Genomic DNA, 7,117 nt, shown 5'->3' on the forward strand with positions numbered 1-7,117 from the left:
TTAAAAACAATAAAACACGGTTTTTCGTTGGTTTCTAAGACCGAAATCTCTGTTTAAAACATATCGTCAACTTTGACATAACAGAAATAACAGTACATTTTAAAGGAAGATTTTTGTCTTAGAAACCTATGGTAAGTCTGTTGACATTATACCAGACCACCGAGTTCGATCCATTGCTTTAGCTGCACGAAGTTCCACGCCTATAGCTCGCTTGTACAGCAACAATATTCTGCACGATCCCACCGACTTGTTACTGTTAGTAGATCTAAATTATGTTACTGACGATTGACAATTGCATCTAATCATACGTACTGAGAATTGTGGATAATAATATAACGTAGGAAACGAGTAGATTTTTATTAGAACATTTGACAAAGATCTTTAATATCGATATGTCTTAATTTCTTTATTGTCCATAGTTCCTTCTAATGATTCCAATTTGAATATAAATGGTATTGTAAGATAAATTTATATTACAAATATTGTGTATGTCTCAATAATTACGTTAAGGAATTGGTAAGAGTGAGCGACGGGCCGCGTCCGCGAAATAATACCAGTACCACTCATCCTGATGAAGGGCCCCCGATGGGCTCGAAACTAGTCGGTGCCGCCACCGGACGTATATACGTGAGTGTTTAGCCGTGTTTATATATCAATTGGTAAGAGGTTTAACGTAATTACTTTGGGTAATCAGTTAATTTTCAGGTAGTTCAGTTTAGGAATCACTACTTATTTTTTTTATAATAATTTTACAATTTTTTTAGAATTTTGAAATTCCAGTTCTTTTTATTTAAATTTTGTCTTCTTTGAATTCCATTATGGTTTCCTCCAACTGGCGCTACAAAAGCCTTCCCCAACTACTCTTTATTGCTTCCGTCTGCAATAACTTATATGACAACGTATGTAAATAGCCACCAGTCTGACGCATCGTCGTAAATCTGACGCGCAACGAGGAGGCTCTATTTTATTGCCAATTGTTTACTTAATTGAGACGTGAATGTCTCGAAACGACCATTGAACATTGTCTTTAGTCGTTTAACAATGTAAAAGCTTTTGCTGAGAACTTAATACTTATAAAATAGACATTAAATGCAGAAAAAGTCACGAAGAAAAGTTACCTTTTATAGGTTTTCAGTGATTTTTTTTTGTATTGTAAGTTACAAAAATTGTATAACAAATAAAGTCATGAAGTTTAGTAACTTGCAATTTACCTAATTTGATTTAAAAGTGACGTAATTGTGTGCGTATAATTTAATAGAAAAATAATTAAAGTGTTCAAGTTTTTGTGATGGAATTAAATAAAACAAAAACTTAATTAATTAACAATGTCTTGTACAATAAAACGTTTTAGTTCACAGTTATCCATCACGTGTATTTTGGAGTTTTAGTCTATATACACGAATAAGAAAGTCGTAGTAGAATCGATTTTGATAATATAGTAGGTATATCGGTGTGTGGTCTGCCGTCACCAGCATTTACCGGCGGGTAATCACCGACGGCGTAATTATGGTTCCGCACCGAATAGTTGCCGTACTCTTGCGCCATCTGACGAGCGCGCCCAAAATGACTTTGTTTGCTGCATGACTTTCACAGAGATTAACTTGTCATTTGCTTAATCTAGCAACGTTACTTGATATTTGATTTCATGGAGATTTAAGATATTATCTACTTTTTATAGAATGAAAACGAGCAGGTGGGTCTCTGATTTTTATTTCCTCAGACGATCTACAAATTCTTAACTTTGGAATATGGTTTGGTTTGATTTAACGAAAATACTCAGACTTTTGCAGTGCGTAGCATTTAAATTAATTCAGTGCAAGTATTTAATTACAACTTCCCTGCATTTTTAACTGTGGAGGATCTTAAGGTGATTCTATCTGATTTATCTTTATTATCTTTTTTCTTTCTGTAAGTGTTTCAGCAACACCGTCCCTGAGGTTGAGTGGCCAGTGCACAGCGTAACCTTTTTGTACATATAATTTTCTTTTTTTTTCTTATTCTCATTATTCGTTTTTCTTCTATGAATAATCTTATTAATGCAAGTTTTTTCATCACCGACAACATTTTTTTTCTTTTCTTTCTTTGCTATTGAAGAAATCATCAACATCGACAGCATTAATATTTCTTACGTCCAATGTATTATAACTCAAGTGGTAGACTACCGGCGTTACTTCTATTGTTATGAAAACAAATTAGTTTTGTATCCCTTCCTGCTTAAGTTATATTAAGTGAAGACCTTCACAATACTTATCTCAGATTATCCTCTAAGTAGACTGAAGTGATTGTTTATTGTTGTGAAGTTGCTTACAATTCCACGAAATATAAACAATCAGTAGAACACTTTTCGAGTATTGGAGGACGTATAAGTGTTTTGGGAAATTTAAAAGTAATAGATTACTTTTAACATTGTTTGCCAGCGTTGAACAACTTTTTCGCTTGGCACAGGACAGTAAAGGGTTCGCTTAGCTGACGGCCAACCTCCAGTAATGGAGAGGCATTAGGAGAAGAAGAAGAACATTGTTCGAAAGGCAATTTTAATGGTCAAAATAACCTGTCACACAACTTGGTAATCAAGCTGATACTTATGACGTATGGTGTCACAAAAACTTGTTTTAATTAAAATCTAATTTAAAATAAATCTCTAGCTTTAAAGTTTGGCTGTATAAGAATAATAGTAAATTTTTTACAATCTAGTAAATGCTTTGTTCGAAGGGTATAGTGTTATAAATTAAGACGAGCATAAACCGTTGGGTCACGAAACCAAAGTTTTAATGTCGTTCGACACAAAAACATCACGAAAACGTGAGCTTTAACACCAGAGAAGGAACAATGGTATGGATTTTTTCTTACAAAGATCGAGCGGTTATAAGAAATCTACTTTTGTAAGATCGACATAGAAACTCAGCCGAAATAAAGCTGTTGTGAAGTATACCTAAATAAAATATACGTTAATTATCATTTTACATTAAATTATACGATTTATTATGTTTATGTGTAAGCTTTGAAGGTTTAAATTGTAAAGAAACTAAAATTGGAACTATAAAGTAAAGTAATTCAAGTAGAATCTTTTCAAAGCATCTCGTGGCTTTCTCTTATATTTTATTCTTTACAAACTCAGTTCTGCGACTAACGAATTTATTTCATTATAAGGTTTTGTATCAATCAAATATCATACGAAGTCTTGCTCATTTTTAATGTAATTAATATTGGTGTATTTAGTTGGTATTGTAGGTACACTTTACATTGGCATTTTAGGATGTAACTGATTGCAAAAACCCCTTGGAAATATTCTATAAAAAACTTGGTTATTGTTACCAATTAAATGAAGTTGTAAGAAATTTGTATCAAGTTTGAGACAGCCCTATCAGAGATAGAGACCTCAATGTTCGACGGCGAATGAACATGGAATAAATCATTGAGTTTTTATAAAGGAATCATCGCCTCCGCGCTATCGTCGGCAGCTTCAAAGGCGGGTGAACTTTGTGGTGCCGCCCGCGCTCTATGAGGACTTCATTACTTGTAGAAGTGAGATTCTAAAACAAGTTGGGAAATTAATTACAGACAAAGTACAAGTATAAAACAAAAATAATAACATTAGTGCTTTATTAGTTTGGACAACTTTTACTTTAAATAATTGGAGCATATTTTATTCCCGCTAATATACTTATTAAATCAAAGAATTAGTTTGTATAAATATATTGTGCATTTCACCGTTACAAAGTACTAAAATATAGTCAATCACGCAAAGTGTAAATGAAGTGATTTACAATCATGTTGAAGATAAAATATTGCTAGCTGTTAATCCAGGCATGATAATGTAAATGAGCGTAATGTTCTTGGAAAGGAACTTGCTGCCGACAGTCGGGCACCGGGCACTGGATAGACGCGGGCAGGCGGGCAGTGCGGAGTGAGGCCCGACTCGAGCGTTGCCGCTATGCCGCCGATAGAGTCATTATGTACCCATTATTCGATCTTTGCTCCCAAACTTTATAATTTTTTATCATGTTTGTCAAACACGTTATTGAAACTGTTGTATACACTATTTCTTAAACCTACATATAAATGCAAGTAAGCGGTTTCTTAGATGTTATGGTGGTACCGCTACTCATAAATATTTGAAAAAGTTGGAAAAATAATAAAATTAGAAGGAAGGGAAGGAAAAGAGAAAGATATTCTGTGGAATTTTATGACATCGATATTTTCGAAAGAATTCAAAAAGATAACACAAGGTGTTATATAAAAATTATCTATTGATACTGCGCGCAGTCTTCATTAGGATAAACATATATTTTATTACCTACATGAAAAGAAATAGAAAACGTTTGAGAACCACATACTTGAGATGTCTGATTAACTCGTCGAGAGCGGCCGGAGCGCCGCGCCCGAGGCCCGCGGGGCGCGGAGTTCGGGGAACACGGCTCTGGACACTAATATATATCGTGTTCTTTATTTTCTTGTACATTGCCGCTAGTTATACCTACCTTTATACAAATGTATGTAGGTTTTCCGGTTTACTCTCTCTCTCTGTCTAGCTTATATCCCAAAAGTTGGTGGGTTCAACTTTCTGTCCTCGACATCTTCGTCTGCGACCTGGCACTCGCTTATGTCTTTTACCACCACATTTTCCTATCACGTATACTTACTTACTTACGCTGACACAGCGACTTAAAGTGGGCGTTGATCGCCAAAGTCGTCTGTCCTGCACCTTCTGCCCATTCATCTCATTTACTGTTTAAGAATTATAATTAGTATATTAATTAAATAACAGTAGTAACAGAGTATCATTAATAGAAAGTGATAAACCAAAAACGAAAATAGGGCGACGACTTTCAGAAATTATGAAGAAAATTATAATTTATTTTATGTCGATGTAGTCGCGAGACAGAGCTATTTCCTTCAATTTTGAAGTGAAACTTTATGTATATTCCAATTCATGCTGTACCAAATGCTCTCCACAGTCTTAGCATTAAAATACAATACCGAGAGTGGCTTTGTGATGTTATAAATTGTTGGTAAGTGGGTGTGGAGTAAAGTACGTACACCCACATGGTGTACAAAGATGTCTGAGGCGGGCACCATCCATTGTTAAAGTACAGGTGATGTCAGTAATTAAAAAAGTAATTTGAATTTTTAAATGAACATCTCTAAATTGACAGGAAATGATAGTTGGCTTTCATGTTTAATTTAAATGTCATTTTCATATAATATTAATAAAAGTTGTGATGATGTTTCATTTCAATATGCTAGCAAGCGTCTAAAAGGGTAAAATATAACAATTTTTTTCTTTAAATAAAATCAATAATATAAATGATAATCCGACTCAACTTATTTAAAATTGTTACAATTTTCTTGTTATAGTCTCATCATCGTCAGCTCACTATACATTCCCACCGCCTCGGTTCGGAGCCTATCCCAAGTTAGCGGTGACTAGGCCATAGTCAACCACGCTCGCCAAGTGCGTCAGAAAGAGTCATGAGCGACAGCTATGTATGTAGAATTAATAAAATAAAAACTTAATTCATAACGAAATAACAAATGCCAATCATGATTTAAGCGACGTTTATAAAAAATTATCTTATACATCTTTGGCAAAGCTTCGCGTCACTTCGCCGGTGGAATAAAAGGCAATGCAATAACAAAAAGCAGGCGAGAGCCGTCGCGTTTAACAACTTCATCGGCACTAACGAGCGATCACGGCAAACCTGTTCCGGGGACGGGACATTAACGCCGACACCGAAACTGCCACGAAAAAAAAAACAAGTAATAATATATAGCTTTAAATTGCCCGGAAATTGTACGCTTCGATTTCGAATTCCTTTTTTCGTAGTGATGAGATTTTTTTTTATTTTATTAGTCAATTAAACATTATTATATCTATACTATACATATTCCGTTTAAAATTATACAATCTTAATATTGTAACTGAGAACTAGTTTTCTTACATAACATTAGACTAACGATATATTGTCAGGTATTATTGAAACAAGAAAGTTTTGTAATAATCAGCGATGTTGACATTTTGTCGTAGCGACATAGCTAGTTAGTCAGCTGATCCTTGAGCTTTAAATTTAACGATTGTTTCTCAAGAATTTTACCACATTAAACATTAAACAATGACTAAGATAGTAGAATGAATCGAGAGATTTTTTAAGATTTTAATTTTATACCCATTCTTTCACCTCATTTGTTTATAAAACTTTTAAGTACTGTTATAATCATTATTTACTGTCAAATTTTACAACAATGTTAATTTAAAAAAATGAATATTAGTTAAACTATTTTTGCAGGTTATATTTAAATTGTTTTCAGTTATAATTTGTACATGTATACAACCTGTCCCTACGAACGCGTTGATGTCTTTCGTTCTATACAACGAATTTGTTAATTACTAAAAATACTTTTTGCGTTAAACAAAATTAAAATCCCTTTAAAATGTAGTTATTAATCTTGATGCAACACCGTTTCTACTTTCTGTAAATTATAAAAAGATAAATTTCTATTCGTTTTCGATACGTAAAGTTACTAATTGTTAGTTTCTGAGACCAAAACCACAGTTTAAAACATATTATTATTTTTATTAAATCATGTACATGGATTTTGGTCTCAGAAACCATCGATAAGTACTAGCTTAAGTAAGCAGTGACAATGATAGAATACTCAGAGTGGCATAAAAGCTGTCATGTCAGAATCAGGTAGCGACAGTCGACAGCCGACAGCAGCGCGGTTCGATTCCCGGAAGACACGACGGGATTTTATTGACTGATAACCGATCGGTGAGTGATTGATGCTCCTCTCAACATTAACTTTGTCTCACTACGTTATTGTTTTATTACGAAATTGAAGACAGTATAATGATAAGATTATAACGAATTACTCGTTAATATAATAAAGTATTTTCTGAGATGTTTTTACGTAACAGTATTCCAATATTATAGAGAAGAAATTGCTTTCAACTATCGTATTTCGAAGATATTTAAATATACTTAAATTGAAGTATTCTAAAAAAATAATTTTACTTCCCATTCTCATAGATATATTAAATGTATTTACATCGAGCAGATAGCTAAAGAAATAAACAAAACTTCGAAGAAAACTAAAAAAAAAACTTATGGCTTAC

Source organism: Papilio xuthus, unplaced genomic scaffold (genome assembly GCF_000836235.2).
Source record: "Papilio xuthus unplaced genomic scaffold, Pxut_1.1 DF828142.1, whole genome shotgun sequence".
NCBI classification, from domain to species: Eukaryota; Metazoa; Arthropoda; class Insecta; order Lepidoptera; family Papilionidae; genus Papilio; species Papilio xuthus.